Source organism: Meles meles, chromosome 14 (genome assembly GCF_922984935.1).
Source record: "Meles meles chromosome 14, mMelMel3.1 paternal haplotype, whole genome shotgun sequence".
NCBI classification, from domain to species: Eukaryota; Metazoa; Chordata; class Mammalia; order Carnivora; family Mustelidae; genus Meles; species Meles meles.
In genome coordinates, this window is record NC_060079.1 from 22,380,460 (window position 1) to 22,396,590 (window position 16,131).

Here is a 16,131-nt window from a genome sequence, read left to right on the forward strand (position 1 = left end):
GAGTTCACTCCCGCGGCGGCTGCAGCGTTTGGAATCAGCGGCGCTTCGGCGCCAGGCGCGGAGCGGACCCGAACCCGGCTCCCGCCACGCCACACCTTCCCCGGCGGCGGCTGGCGAACCCTGGGATCTGCATCTGCGGTCCGGCTCTGCGCCGCTCGCCCGCCCTCCTGTCCTTCGCCGCACACGCCGGAGGCCGAAGACCCAGTCCGCAGTGCACCGGCCCTAGGGAGCGGAGACCTTGGAGGGAGTACCGGCTCCCGCCGGGGGCACCAGCCGGGCCGCCTCCGGGTGTGAGTGAGGGTCCGAGGCCCACCCTCCGCTCTTGCGCTCATTCCCGCGGCGCCCCCCCCAACCCCCACCCCAGGGCCAGGGCGCCGTGGCGCGTAACTTTGAACCAGTCGGTAGGACGAGGGCTGCTGACCTCTTGGTCTGAATGCAGGGACCCGTCCCCAGACCCATCCTCGGGTGAGAGAACCGAGCCGCAGAGATGCCACCCACAGCCGGCTCCTCTGCTCGCCGGGTTTTAACGCGCCCCGCTTCTCCTCCACTAACCAGGTGACCTGCGGGCTCTGAGCCGATCACCGAAGAAATTGGCTCCCCCGACAGAGGTTGCTTGAACGAGGAAAGACATTACAGCCAGAGAAGAGGGCAGTCGGAAAGTAAGTTTCTTTCCCCGGGTGCTGTGTGCTCACACCTACTTGGAGGACTTTCCACGCCCACCTGCCGGCCTTTCTCTGCCACCCTGTGTGCGCGCGAAAGGCAGGGCGCCAGAATCCCAGCCCCAGGGGAGTCGGGGATCGTAGCAAGAGCACCCTCGGAAACGGTATGACATTAAGGGGTTTGCAGGAGCAATTTAAAACCCAGCACTTTTCCATTCATCTTTGTGTTAAGGGATCTAAAGCTGGAGATGTAAAGTGAGCGTCGAGTTGCTGTATAAGAGCTCTTAATTGCCCAGAACGATTAAATTAATTACCTAGAGAAGTTATTCAGAGTGCGTGGATATCTTTATGATGTATTCAGGTCCTGCAACTTTTTTTTTTTTTTTTTTTTGGTGAGTAGGCTCTACACCCCCTGTGGAGCCCAACAGGGGGACTGAAACAGGTCCCTGAGATCAAGACCTGCCTGAGCTGAGGTCAAGAGTGGCGCTTAACCCACTGAGCCACTCATGCGACCCTTGCAACTTTTCTGTTTTAAAGAACTATTTTGAATTCATTTTAATTACACAAGTAACACACTATTGCCGTGACTTAAACATGCAAACAGTTCAGAATTATTGAGCATGAAAAGCAGATCTACTTTCTCGTCCTTTTATGTTCATTTACGTATGTTTTCATTTGTTTAGCAAGCATTGATCGAAAACTTACTGTGTTTCAGACATGGTGTTGAAGAGCTGAAAATACTGTGGTTTAAAAAAATTTGTGGATCTAGAGAAATCTTTAGGTTTTGTATGTGGGTGGTTTTAAAATTTTTGTTTTATTTCACATAAATGAGACCACATAGTGTAATTCTCCAACTCCCCCCCCCACTTTTCAATAGAACTGTGTTTTAGAGATTGCTTCAGGTTAGTACATAAGCATCTGTCTTGTTTGGTTTGACCTCTGTACAGTATGGCTGCATACCATGTGCATACCATAGTATGTTTATCTTTTCCCTGTGGGTGATCCTTCTGGATGCTTCTAATTTTTCCTCCCCTCACAAGCCATGCTGTAATGGACATCCTTGTACATGATTTGTAGTGCTGACACTTGAATATTTCTCAGGATAGACATGTAGTGAAATTCCGGTCTGCAGATTCCCAAGTTAACATAATTGTGTGCCCTTTTGTAGTGAAATCTGTCTTGGGCTCTGGTGGAATAGCAATGAAAGGCAAGTGGATAAATGGATGGTTATAGAGAGAGGCTGGCTAATCGATGATTTTAGTGTGATGACTCTGCATTTAAGGGAGACGTGAAGAACACATGAGGGAGGGGTGTCTCAGACGGGGAGACACTTGCAGCACCCCCACCTCTCTCTCAGAAAAATCCTTATCCTTCCAGATCAAGCTCAAGATGCTTTTTCCTGGAAACTTTGGTAACTACTTCTCCCGTTGTTGACCTCACCCTCTTCTGGATTCCTCAGATAATAGTATTAGCCACGTTTATTGAGCTTACCACTGCTAGGTGCTGTGTTAAGCACTTTATATCCCCCTGTGTGCACAAAACCCTTTAATATAGGTCTTATTTTCCTCTTACCACCATTTATTTAACTTTTTTTTTTTTTTAAGTATTATATGCCTGGTATTCTGGGCACTGGGGATCAGGGTAAGACTAAGACCCTGCCCTCAAAGAACTTATGCCCTAGAGGGAGATGCAGAAATTTAAAAGGGTAAACAAAGAGGCGGCCTGGTGGCACAGTTGGTTAAGCATCCGACTCTTGGTTTCAGCTCAGGTCATGATCTCGGTCATGCGATCCAGCCCCACGTTGGTTCTATGCTCAGCCCAGAGTTGGCTTGAGATTCTCTCCTCTCCTTCTGCCCCTCCCGCTCCTGCTCTTTCTCTCTCTAAAACAAACAAATCTTAAGAAAAAAGGGTATACAAATAGTGTGATTTTTGGTACTAATAAGCATTGTGAATAATGGAGGGTTATGGGCATTTTGAATAACATGGGAGGGGACATGCTATCTTAGGTGTCAGGAAATTCTCTGAGATGGGTGTTTGAGTAGATACCTGAATTGTTCAGATTTGGGAGAAGACTTGTAGGTTGAGGAACCAGAAGGTGTCAAGGTCCTAAGTCAGGAGTAACCTGAATATTGGAGAAACAGTAAGAGAAAGCCAGAGTGGCTGAAGCAGAGAGGAGAGAAAGTATACAATACAAGGTAGGGTTCATCTTTACAGATGGGGAAGCTGAGGCAGAGAGAAGTTAAGAAGATTGCCCAAGGTACTATAGGTAGTAAGAGGCAAATCTGGCATTGAGTCCTAGGCAGGCCTTTTTGACTTTTTCAGGTTGGTATTTTCTTTCAGACTTCCTTGACACCTGGTATACTGTTTGGTATGATTGTTTAAACTTATCTGGATATAGTAATTTTTTTTTGCAACTCTGCGTCTTGAAAGTAGGGACCAGGTTTGTTTTTTTAAAAAATATTTTATTTATTTATTTTGAGAGAGAGAGAGAGAGAGAGTGTGAGCACTTGCACAGCAGGTGAAGGGGCAGGGGAGAGGGAGAGAGAATCTAAAGCAGACTCTGTGCAGGGCAAGGATCCCAACTTGGGGCTCGATCTCACAACCCTGAAATCACTACCGGAGCTGAAACCAAGAGTCAGACGCTTAACCAGCTGAGCCACCCAGGAGCCCCAGGTTTGTATCTAAAAAAATATTTTCCATAGCCCATAATAATAGGTGCACCACAGGCGTTCTTGAATGAATGGATTATAGCAAGATTCTTCCCTACCCTCCCCTGCCGCCCCCTCCCCTGCCATTGTTTTCTCTTCAGAAGCCTGTCTGGGGAAACAGTGCCACTGGAAGGGAGGTGGTGGTCTGTGGAGCTGGGTCATTCCACCTGACCAATATGGAGCAGCTTCTTTTTCTCTGAGCCAAAGCAGAACCGCGGTGTGAGAGTGGCACAAAGATGGAATAGAGGTCCACCCACATGCTTTTGGAGTTGACAGTTACAGTTTTCTACACAGCAGAGCATTCAAAGGCCAGAATATAAGGGCTAAAAAAGAACTTCAAGAAGACATGTTGCATGAGTGAGGTGTTGAAGGAGAAATGCTGTGTGTCAGTTGGGCACGCGGAAGAGTGAAGGGAGGGATGTCCCAGGTAGGGACCAGCATGTGCGAAGGTCCAGAGGATAGGAATGGAAAGATGGGTTTGTTCTGAGTGGCTTGGCAGGGCTGGAAAGGTGATGGTGGGAGGACTTGTTGTTCAGGTCTTTGGACTTTGTCCCACAGACTGGGGAGTTTGTGGAACCTGGGCAAACAGTGTGAGGTGTTCCTCCAAAGAAGGGTGAGTGGGGAAGTGAGCTGCTGGAGACTTGCTTAGAGGCCTTTGCCAGGGGTTAGCCCACCCAGACCCAAGGTGACTGAAATACTGCAGAACTGGGAGTCTCATTCCCTGTGGAGTTGTTGTGTCAGGAGAGAAGTGTTTTCTAGACTCCTCAGTGTCAGAGTGTCAGTGTGTCAGGCAATCCTACCAGCAACACACAGAGTGTAGTTGGTACGCGAGTAACTGGGGATAAATTGGGGCCATGCGGGGCTGGGGATGGTGGAGGGTGGGGGCAGCAAGAGAATTGGATTTTAAATGCTTCTTTATCTGACATTTATCTTCATGGCAAGGATGGAGATGGCCCAGGGCTATGATGACTGGTCACTGATGCCGTCCCATGGGTAACAGGGAAGTGTCCATATTCCAGTGGGTGTGATGTTATTTTTATCTATAGGATTAGAATCATTACCAGGTGAAATTCTCAAATGTCTGACTTTAAAAAAAAAAAAAAAACTAAGTTAGGGGCGCCTGGGTGGCTCAGTGGGTTAAAGCCTCTGCCTTCGGCTCAGGTCATGATCCCAGAGACCTGGGATCGAGCCCTGCATGGGGCTCTCTGCTCCGCAGGGAGCCTGCTTCCTCCTCTCTCTCTCTGCCTGCCTCTCTGCCTAGTTGTGATTTCTCTCTGTCAAATTAAAACAAACAATAAAAATAAAAATAAAATAAAATAAAAATTAAAAAACGAAGTTAAAGGAGAAAACCTGAGCAGATCAAAGGTCATGAGATAAAGTCAAGGGCAAAGCAAAGTGACTTTTTATTGTGATGTAACCCACATGGTAAATACGATTTTAAAACACCAGTAATTGTGAAATCAGTGGATTGAGAATGCATCAGTTGTGTTAAAGCCTCAGTCCCTACAGAAACTCAAAAGTTCTCTGCGCTGGCATTAGAAACACTCAGAATTCTTTTAAAAAATTACTATTATAGGGCGCCTGGGTGGCTCAGTGGGTTAAGCCACTGCCTTCAGCTCAGGTCATGATCTCGGGGTCCTGGGATCGAGTCCTACATCGGGCTCTCTGATTGGCAGGGAGCCTGCTTCTCTCTCTCTCTCTCTCTCTGCCTGCCTCTCTGCCTACTTGTGATCTCTCTATGTCAAATAAATAAATAAAATCTTTAAAAAAAAATAAAAAATAAAAATAAAAAATTACTATTATAAAAGTAATTTAATTCTATAAGGGAGATTTGGAAAACAAAGCCCCAAAGGGGAAAATTGACTGTTACTCTTATCACTCTTAGTATGACTGTTAGCATATTTATAAATTTCCTTCATTATTTGCTTTTACTACATTAGGTTATTAATTTTTAGAAATGAAAAAAGTCCATTCTTCCAACTGACAGAGAACCAGTGTTAATATTTTGGTGAATTACAGTCCAGTCAGTCTCTGATGGATTTTTTTTTTTTTAAACTCCATGGTATGTGTGTGTGTTTTAACAGCCTTAAAAGCTGCCCATCAGCGAGTCTGTTACTATCAGTAATCTGTGGCCTCTCCCTATCCTGGCAGACCGACTGGTTTAGTCAGAAGCATCTCCGTGCCACCCCGCCCCCAGCCGGGGGTCCTCTCCCTGCTGCCCCCGGGCAGTGCTGTACCGGGCCTGCCTGCTCTGTTCCTACACCAGAAGGAAAGAAGCTAGCTAGCACAGTCCTCCAACCATGTGGTTGATGCTGCTAGCTCTTTCTTGTTTCTGATCTCAACTCTGCCGGCAAATGCTTTTCACTTGTTCTCTGGCAACCTTTTTCGACTCAGTAAGTCTCGTGCTCCATCTCTGCCTTCCTTATTCTCAAAAAATGACCTCGGTTCTTACTTCGAGAAAACTGCCACCGTGTCTGGTTTTCTTCCACTTTACTGCTTACCTCCTTGCACCTTCTTCCAAAATTTTATTTAACTTTACAGCCTTTTTTCACTTCCTCATCTAGTCTCAGGGGGCTTGCTTTCTTTTCAAGGTCATCTTTGCTAGGAGTACCCTTGACCTCTGCCCTTCTTCTCTATGTGTTCTTGAGCCCATACTGGTCATCTCTTCATCTCTTTTTTCGTCTCCAGTCTTTTCCTCTCTGCAAATTTCTCCCTTTTGGGAGAAAATTATCAATTCATGCCATTTGCCTCCATTTAAAAATCTCCCCCATTACTTGGTATCTCCCATTAGCTCTTGTATTATTTCTCCCCTCCCCTTTTCCGAAAGAATCGCTTGCATTTGCATCTTTCCACTCTCCCATTTAAGATTTTCTTTTATTATTCTGTCAGTTTATTGAGCATAAAAGAAATGTGTGCAGCCAAATACATAGCTAAAAAACATAATAAAATAGAGAATTCCTGTGAACCTACCACCTGACCAAAAATGAGAATATTATCAGTGCCATGGTGTCTACCCAACCGTTCCTTCTCTTGGTCACCTGTAGAAGTACCCACTGTAGACGGAACCACCATCCTCAGTTTTTTGGTTTTTGTAACCCAGCTTTTTGTTTTTCTAAAGTTTTATCACATATATATGAATGCCGGAACAATATATTATTTACTTTTGCTTGTTCCTGAGCTTTATAAAAAATCTTCCATAGTATTTTTAGTCTTCTGGAACTAACTTTTCTCACTAGACATTACATTAGGGAAGTTATTTATTTAATTTAAATAAAAGCTTTTCATTTTTTTTTTTTTAAAGATTTATTTATTTGACAGATAGAGATTACAAGTAGGCAGAGAGGCAGGCAGAGAGAGAGGAGGAAGCAGGCTCCCAGCTAAGCAGAGAGCCCAATGTGGGGCTCGATCCCAGCACCCCGGGACCATGACCTGAGCCAAAGGCAGAGGCTTTAACCCGCTGAGCCACCCATGTGCCCCAAAGCTTTTCATTTTTAATTCAGTATAATTAACACACAGTGTTATGTCCGTTTCCATAATTCTCTACATTCCTCAGTGCTCATCGTGGTGAGGATGCCCTTAATCCCCTTCAACTATTTCACCTACCCCCATCCACCTCCCTTATGGCAACCATTAATTTATTCTCTGTATTTAAGAGTCTCTTTTTTGTCTCTCTTGTTCTTTGTTTCTTAAATTCCACATATGACTGAAATCATAGGATGTTTGTCTTTCTCTAGCTGCCTTATTTCACCCTCTAGATCCATCCATGTTGTTGCAAATGGAAAGATTTCATCTTTTTATAGCTGATAACCCATTTTTTGTATATACACACTTACATACCACATCTTTAATCTGTTCATCTATGGATGGACTCTTGGTTTGCTTCCGTATCTTGGCTTTTGTAAGTGGTGCTACAGTAAACATAGGGGTGCATATCTGTTTTCAAATTAATGTTTTACTTTTCTTCAGGTAAATATCCAGTACTGGAATTACTGGATCACATGGTATTTCTATTTTTAATCTTTTTGAAGAACCTCCATACTGTTTTCCACAGTGGCGGCACCAGTTTGCATTCCCATCAACAATGCGCCTGGGTTCCCCTTTCTCCACATCCTCGCCAGCACTTGTTTCTTATGTTTTTGATTTTAGCCATTCTGACAGGTGTGAGGTGATAATCTTATTGTGGTTTTGATTTGCATTTCCCTGAAGATTAGTGATGTTGAGCATCTCTTCATGGTTCTGTTGGTCACCTGTATGTCTTTGAAAATATGCTCAAGTTCTCTGTTCATTTTTAATTGGATTATGTGTTTCCTTGGTGTTGAGTTATGAAAGTTCTTTTTTTTTTTTTAAGATTTTATTTATTTGTTTGAGAGAGAGCAAGCAAGAACAAGGACCAGCAGGGCAGAGGGCAAGGGGGGAAGCAGGGTCCCTGCTGAGCAGGGAGCCCAATGCGGGACTTGATTCCGAGACCCCAGGATCATGACCTGAGCCAAAGGCAGACACTTAACCTGACTGAGCTACTCAGGCACTCTGAATTGTGTAAGTTCTTTATATGTTTAGATATTAGCCCTTTATCGGATATGTCATTTGCAAATATCTTCTCCCATTCAGTATGGTATGTTGCTTTTTTGTTTTTTTGATAGTTTCTTTTGCTGTGCAGAAGCTTTTTATTTCAGTGTAGTCCTGGTAGTTTAATTCACTGGACATTAAGTTTCTGAGATTTGCCGGTATGCATTATGCCATTGTGGGAATATAGCATCAGTAACCCTTTATCCTTGAAGGATTTGGGTAGTTTGTGGGATTTTGCAGCTACAAGACATCTGCTGGTATACACTGGCACTCTTATCTACTTCTGTTCCTAGTATTTTACCAGTTGCCTGGAACCTCTAGGTTTCCATGAATGCCAAAGGCATATCCTCCCTAATTCTTCTTTTAATAGTCTCTCTACTACATTAAAAAAAAAAAAAGCTTTCTTGAGATGTAACTCACAGATACATGCGTTTATCAACTATAGTCAATTTTAGAATATTTTCGTTACCTCAGACGGAAACCCTATACCTTCAGCTCTACTCCCTTCCTCCCCATGATCCCCACACCTAAGCAACTACGAGTCTACTTTCTAGCTCTTTAGATTACCCTACTATGAAGATTTCATATAAACGGAAATCTTTGTCTTGTTCCTGATCTTGGGGAAAGCTTCCAGTCTTTCACCATAAAGTACGATGTTGGGTGTAGGTTTTTCATGGATACCCATTGTCAGGTTGAGGAAGTTCCCTCCCAATTCCTAGTTTCTTGAGTGTTTTTATCATGAAAGGATTTTGGATTTTGTCAAATGCTTTCTCTGTGTCTATTGGGCATCTTTTGATTTTTATTCTTTCAATGTGGTGCATTCCATTAATTGATTTTGGATGTTAAACCAGACTTTCATTCTTGGGACAAATCCCACTTGGTCATAGCATGTAATCTTTGTATATGTTGCTGGACTGGGTTTCCTATAATATTGGTGAGGAATTTTCATGTCCATATTCCCATGAGATACTGGTTTGTAGTTTTCTTGTGATGTCTTTGACTGGTTTTAGTATCAGGGTAATGCTGGCTTCATGCATAGAATGAGTTGAGAAGCATTCCTTTGTCTTCTGGGTTTTTTTTTTAAGACTTTATTAAAATTTTGTATATTCCTCAATTAATCTTTGATGGTATTCAGTGTTGAAGCTGTCTGAGCTTGGGCTTTTCCTCATGGGAAGATTTCCAATTACTAATTCAAGATCTTGTTGAAAATTGATTCAGATGGTCTATTTCTTTTGGTAGTTTTTCTTTCTAGGATTGGCCTATTGCATCCAAGATATCTAATTTACTGGCATACAGTTGTTTCTGGTATTCCTTTATAATCCTTATTTCTTTAAGATCAGTGATAATAACCCTCTTTCATTTCTAATTCTCATACTCTGAGTCTTCTATGTTTTCTTGGTCATTCTAGCTAAAGGTTTACCAATTTTGTTGACCTTTTCAAAGAATCAGCTTTTGGTTTTGACAGTTTTTGTATTGTTCTATTCTCTATTTCATTAATTTCTACTTTAATCCTTTATTCTCTTGTGTCATGGGTTGAACTGTGTCCTCTGAAAGATAGGTTGGAGTCCCAAGCCCTCGTACCTGTGAGTGTCATCTTATGTAGAAGTAGGGTCTTTGCAGGTATAATTAGTTACATTAAGGTGAAATCATACAGGCTTCTAGTTGACCTTAAATCCAATTTCTGCTATTCTTTTAAGAATGCCATGTGAAGACACAGAAAAGAGAATGGCATATGATTATAGAAACAGATTGGAGGGATGCTTCTATTAACCAAGAAATGCTAAGGATTGCCAGCAACCACCAGGAAGTAGGAGACAGTCATGGAACAGATTCTCCTTCAGAGCTCCAAAAAGGGAAATTTTGACTTCTAGCCACCAGCACTATGGGAGAATAAATTTCTAGTACTCAATTTGTGGTGTTTTGTTACAGCAGTACTAGGATACTAATCAAATTTCCTTCTGCTTCTTTACGTTTACTTTAGTCATCTTTTTCCAGTGTCTTAAGCAGAAGGTTGGGTTATCAGTTTGAGATCCTTCTTCTTTCTTAATACAGGCAGTGAGGACTATCAGTTTCCCTTTAAGCACTGCTTTAGGTGCATCCCATAAATTTTGGTATGTTGTGTCTTCATTTCATTCATCTCCAAAGTATTTCCTAATTTTCCTTTTGATTTCTTCTTTGACCCACTGGTTATTAAGGAGTGTCCTGCTTAATTTCTACATATTTGTGAGTTTCTCAGATTTTTTTCTGTTACTGATTTCTACTGTGGTTGAACTTTTCATTATTTCCATTGTTTTAAATTGAGATTTATTTTATGGCCTAGCCTATGGTATATCCTGAAGAATGTTCCATGTGCACTCAAAAACAGGTCTATTATACTGTTCTCAGGTGGAGGGTTCTGTCTATATCGGGGAGGTCTGATTGGTTTATAGTGTTCCTATCTCCTATTTTGCAACTCTGATAACAATGCCAGTGTCTGGGTTTTTTTCGTCCACATCATGCAATTCTTTTTTTTTTTTTTTTAATAAGATTTTATTTATTTATTTGACAGACAAAGATCACAAGCAGGCAGAGAGGCAGGCAGAGAGAGAGAGGGGAAGCAGGCTCCCTGCCAAGCAGAGAGCCGAACACAGGGCTTGATCCCAGGACCCTGAGACCATGACCCTAGCTAAAGGCAGAGGCTTAACCCACTGAGCCACCCAGGTGCCCAATACACCAAGCAATTCTTGGGCCAGCTAGGTATTCTACAATTTAACTTCATCCTTAAGCTATCTACCTGGAGATAGCATCAGATCCCACAGCTTCAGGGCTTAGTCCTACAAGACTCCCCTCCTACCTGCCACTTCAGACATCAGTCCCCAGTCCACATTGTCACCTATGTGTCTGAATGACCTTAGGATGGATGTTCCAACAAACCCCTCCTTGGGTTCAATTAATTTTCTAGAGTGACTCACAGAACTCAGGGAAGTACTTACTTACATCAGTGTATTATAAAAGATAGAACTCCGGAACAGCCAGATGGAAGTGCTACACTGGGCAGGGTCTGAGAGAGAACTTTAATCACACATCACTTAGAAATTTCCAAGGGCTTTAGGAGACCAAATATTTATTTATTCCTTCTTTCCTATTTTCTTTCTTCCTTATATTAAAAAATATTTTATTTATTGGTTTGACAGAGAGGGAGAGAGCACAAGCAGGGGGAGCGGCAGGGAGAGGGAGAAGCAGGCTCCCCCTGATCAGAGAGCCTGACCTGGGGTTTGATCCCAGGACTGTGAGATCATGACCTGAGCCGAACACAGATGCTTAACCGATTGAGCCACCCAGGCACTCCCCAAATATATATTTCTTATTATAAATCACAATATCACCTGCTTCCTTGTTGACGCTCTGCCCAGTTTTGTTCATTATTGAAAGCAGGTGTTGAAGTCTCCAAGTGTCACTGGGAAATTGTCTTTTCTTTTTATTTCTGTCAGTTTTTTTGGTCATGTATTTTGTGTGCTGTTCTTAGATGTGTATGTTTATAATTTTTTTTATCTTCCTGGTGGCAGGTTTTATCATTATAAAATGTACCTCTCTGTTTCTGGTAACATTGGTTTTTTTGTTGTTGTTGTTTGTTTGTTTTAAGATTTTATTTATTTATTTGACCGAGATCACAAGTCGGCAGAGAGGCAGGCAGAGAGAGAGGAGGAAGCAGGCGCCCCTCTGGTAACTTGTTTTAAAGCCTGTTTAGTTTGTCAGCGTAGCCACATCAGCTTTCTTGTTACTGTTTGCCTACTACATCTTTTTCCATCCTTTTATTTGTAGTCTATTTGTGTTTTTGAATCTAAAGTTTATCAAACTTTCTGGATTTATAGGCTGCTTTTTTCCATTAAATTTGGGGTTTTTAGGGACGCCTGGGTGGCTTAGTGGGTTAAGCCTCTGCCTTTGGCTCAGGTCATGATCTCAGGATCCTGGGATCAAGCCCCGAATCGGGCTCTCTGCTCAGCAGGGAGCCTGCTTCCCCCTCTCTTTCTCTGCCTGCCTCTCTGCCTACTTGTGATCTCTCTCTCTGTCTGTCTGTCAAATAAATAAATAAATAAAATCTTTTTAAAAAGATAAATTTGGGGCTTTTAGTAACTATTTGTGTATTTTTCCTGTTCCTTTCTCCTCGTCTCTCATCACACATATGTGGCGTGGGTAATGGTGTCCCAAATTCCCATGAGTGTAACCAAGACCAAGCCTGTCTGCCTGGTGTGCAGCAAAGCCAACCACCCAGACTGATTTGCAGCAAGATAAAGGTTTATTCGAGAGGCAGACAGATGAGGAGTTGGGAGGGCAATCCTGAAACCCACTTCCCGGAAGGGGGACAGAACAAGTTTTTTATAACCTTTAGGGGTTGAGATTATCTACATATTGATGAAGAGAGGGGAGAGACTTATGACTCTTCATGAGGAACGATGGAGTGTGTGTATTGAGCAAACATATACGTAACATATGCCCCATGTTCACTTTAGGGGAAGACAATATCAGAATGAAACAAAATTGAGCCCCTGATGTTAGGACATTATCTTAGGAAAGGGAGAAGGGGTGTGTGTATGCTCCAAGAACTGGTATAAACTGCAAGGGGTCTTGGGCTCCTTATCTTGGGTATGGAAGGCAGGGCCTTGCTTGTTCATAGGCTGGAACCAGGACAGTTGACCTTGAGTCCAGGCTTCTGTGGAGACCACAAATGGATGATTAGCTGTTAGGGTCTGAAAAGACACAATAGCTGATTAGGGGGAAGCAGTTCTCTGAGAAACAAGCTTTAAACTTTCTGATAGTTGGAACCTCATTAACTCTGTGAGGCTCAGTTTCTTGAATTCTTGTTTTTATTTTAAAGATTTTATTTATTTATTTGTCAGAGGAAGAGAGCGCAGAGGCAGCGGGAGGAGCAGAGAGGGAGAAGCAGACTCCCTGCTGAGCAGGGAGCCCAATGCTGGACTCAATTCCAGGACCCCCGGATCATGACCCAAGCCCAAGGCAGATGCTTAACCAACTGAGCCACCCAGGCGTCCCTGTTTCATGAGGTTTTATTCAGTTTTCTTCAGTCCTTGTTTCCTTTCTGTTGTTAGATTACATTATCTCTTTGATCTCTTGTTGGCTAACTCTTTCAGTTCAAATCTACTGTTGGACCCAACTAGTGAATTTTCATTTCAGTTACTACACTTTTCAACTCTAGAATTTCCATTTTGTTCTTTTTTATACTTTCTATTTCCTTATTGATATTCTCTATTTAATGCAACATGTCCTCATCCCTCCCTTTAGTTCAAATTGTTTTAATGGTTTCAGTCTTTGTATAGTAAATCCTACATCCAGTTGTAGTCACAGGAAGTTTCTGCTGGCTGCTTTGTTTCCCCCTGGTGTGTGGATCATACTTTTTCTTTGAGTGTCTCACAGGTTTTTTTGGTAGAAACTGGACATTTTAGAAAATTCTGGGTACTGCTACTTCCTCACCACCACTGCCCTTTGATGAGATGTTCTTGAGCTTAGTGTTTTTTATATTTTACTTTATTTTTTTAAAGAGTTTATTTATTTATTTGACAGAGAGAGAGAGATCACAAGTAGGCAGAGGCAGGCAGAGAGAGAGGGGGAAGCAGGCTCAATGCAGAGCAGAGAGCCCAATGTGAGGCTCGATCTCAGGATCCTGAGATCTTGACCTGAGCGGAAGGCAGTGGCTTAACCAGCTGAGCCACCCAGGCTCCCTGAGCTCAGTGTTTTGAGATTTGTTCTGACCGCAGGCCACGCTCTTCTTGGCTCTCTCCACCCCCACCGCCCCACCCCCCTTGTTACTGCAGCAAACTGGCCAGCCTATAGTTTAGACTGGTCCAGTGGATCTACGGTTCTCCACCCAGTTGCCTTTCACCCAGGCAGAACTTCTGAGCCAAGGCTTGAGCTGGGAACGGGAACAATGTCACACTTCTCTCTGAGTGATTCTCCGTCTTTAGAAGCTGAGTGCTTGGGAAAGGGAATTCGCGGCAGCAGGGGGCAGGCAGTACCCTCAGTTCTGCTCTGTTTTCCTCTCTTCCACATTATGAGTCCTGGCAAGGGCAGTTGGGGTGCCATATTCTGGGTGCACGTTGCTCAAGGTAGAGCCTTAATACCATCAGTGGGATGAAATGGAAGAAGAGACCCTCCACCTCTTGGTTGCATTAGCCTAGAACTTAGCCTCCACATCAGGATGAGATGGCCAGGGTGAGAAATGCTGATGTCTTGCCCCTCCTGGGAAGAAAGCTCACTGACTGGTAGCTGGGTGGAGAGGGATCCCTGTGTTCTTGGCCGCACCAATCAGGTGGAGTTTTCCACCTTGGTGAGTTCAGAGAAGGGAGCGGGTGTGGTCTTGATTCAAACAGCATCGACTCTTACTGTTCTTACCAAATTTTAAGAGGTATTCTTGAATAAATTTTTTTTCATTTGCTGTATTTTTTAGGATCATTTCGAGAGCCTTTCCTTGTTTGTTTGGTTTCTTTAAAATAATTTTCACCAGTTTCACTGGGGAGCTGGTCTGTACAGCTCATACTGCCATGCTAGAAGTCCCTCCCCTCTACTGCATTTGACACTTGTATTAGAATTATGTTTGGCTATGGATAACAGAAGATCCAGCAATATGACTGTTATTGAAGTCTGGAGACATGTGTTCAGGTTGATGTGGCATCTCCAGGATCATCAGGGACACAGATTTCTTTTCTGTCTGCTCTAGAAAGCTAGGATGCAGTGCTCATCTTCGTGGATACCTCATGGCCCTAAGATGACTGCCAGGACTCCAGCCCTTTAATCTATGCCACACATAGCAGAAATGAGGAAGGGGTAAGGACCAATCTATGCTCTCTTTTGGGGAACCTCCTCAGGAGCTCCGACAAGCAGCTTTTCCTTATATTTCTTTGGCCAGAAATCTGTGTCTGTTTTCAACATTTTTAAATTAGAAGATTTTAGTGTGTAAAACTCCAGCTACTTACGTACTCTTGGAAGCTCTGGAGCCTGAAAGCCTCACTTAGGTGGGATGTGTTAAGAAAACCACAGGATCAAAATGGCATCACTTAGGTTAAGTCCCCTTCACTATAAACCAGCGTTTGATACCTAATCTAATTGCAGTTTCAACCTCCTGCAGGAATACAACTCTGAAGGCGTTAGTCAGGAGTTTTCTGATAAGCACTGATGATATAATCTGTCACATGGGTCTTCTGCATCCCCCTAAAGGAAGATGAGGTAATCTGCATAGTAAGACCCTCTGCTCTTCCCCCTAAGGGAAAGTGATCTTGCCTGAAACAGTCTTGTCTTTTCTCTTGCTTACAACTTTCATGCCCCACTCCTCTTCCCTTAAAATCTTCCATTTTGTGCAACTCCCGGGAACACCTCTCTGCTTGATCAAGGGGATGCTGCCCCATGCACAGATCGTTTAATAAAGCCAATCAAATCTTCAGATGTACTTAGTTGAATTTTTTTTTTTAAACAAGGTCAGTGTCTGTTCTCCGTAGTAATTGAGTTTATACCGTTGGCTTGGAGGGGGAAGGAGTAAGGGAGAAGAGAGCCAGCTCTGCATGGGACACCTTCCGAACGTTGAACACTTGCTTGAAAGTTGAGTAGTCCATGTTTTATTTTATAGCAAGCAAATATGTAAGTTGTTTTTGTTTCGTTTTCTGTGTCATTCCTTCAACAAATGTGTATTGAGAAGCTTAAATATAAGCACTGCTGTCGTGCTGGGAATAGAGGTGAGAAAAGAAAACAGACAAGGGGTCCTGCCCTTGGGAGACTTACATCCTACTGGAGAGATGGTCCGTAAACAAATAAAATATATGTTACTGTATCAGATGATAGTTGAGTGCTCTGAAAAATAAGCAGGAAAGGACCATAGGGAGTGAGAGTGTTTGAAATTGTTTATAATAAACAGGGTAATTAGGGGCAAGCCACAGAGAAGGTGACATTTGAGCAAAGACCTAAAGAAGGTGAGGAAGTAAGCCATCTGGGCAAGAGGTGTTGGGAGAAGGTTGTTTTTCAGGCCCAGAGAGTAGGTTGGGTGGGGGGGGTCCCCGAGGCAGAGGCAAGCCTTGCTTTATTGCAGAAACAGCAGGATCCAAATGGTTTTAGCTGAGTGAATGAGGGGTGAGCGGTAGGAGGACTGGCTGGAGAGCCAGCTTCGGTCATCTGACTTCCCCTCATGGGGGTTCTCTGGTTTGGGTGTTGAGAGG

The 16,131-nt window shown here is 43.3% G+C and overlaps 1 protein-coding gene across 1 annotated transcript in view; it reads left to right on the forward strand.

The window, feature by feature from the left end:
- Positions 1-383: 383 nt before the first annotated feature.
- Positions 384-16,131, forward strand: part of ATP7B (ATPase copper transporting beta) — a 72,832-nt gene continuing 57,084 nt past the window's right edge. Inside the window, exons 1-2 of the mRNA XM_045978409.1 lie at positions 384-465; positions 556-659. The gene's annotated coding sequence lies outside the window, so the exon portion shown is untranslated. The remainder of the gene's footprint in view (positions 466-555; positions 660-16,131) is intronic.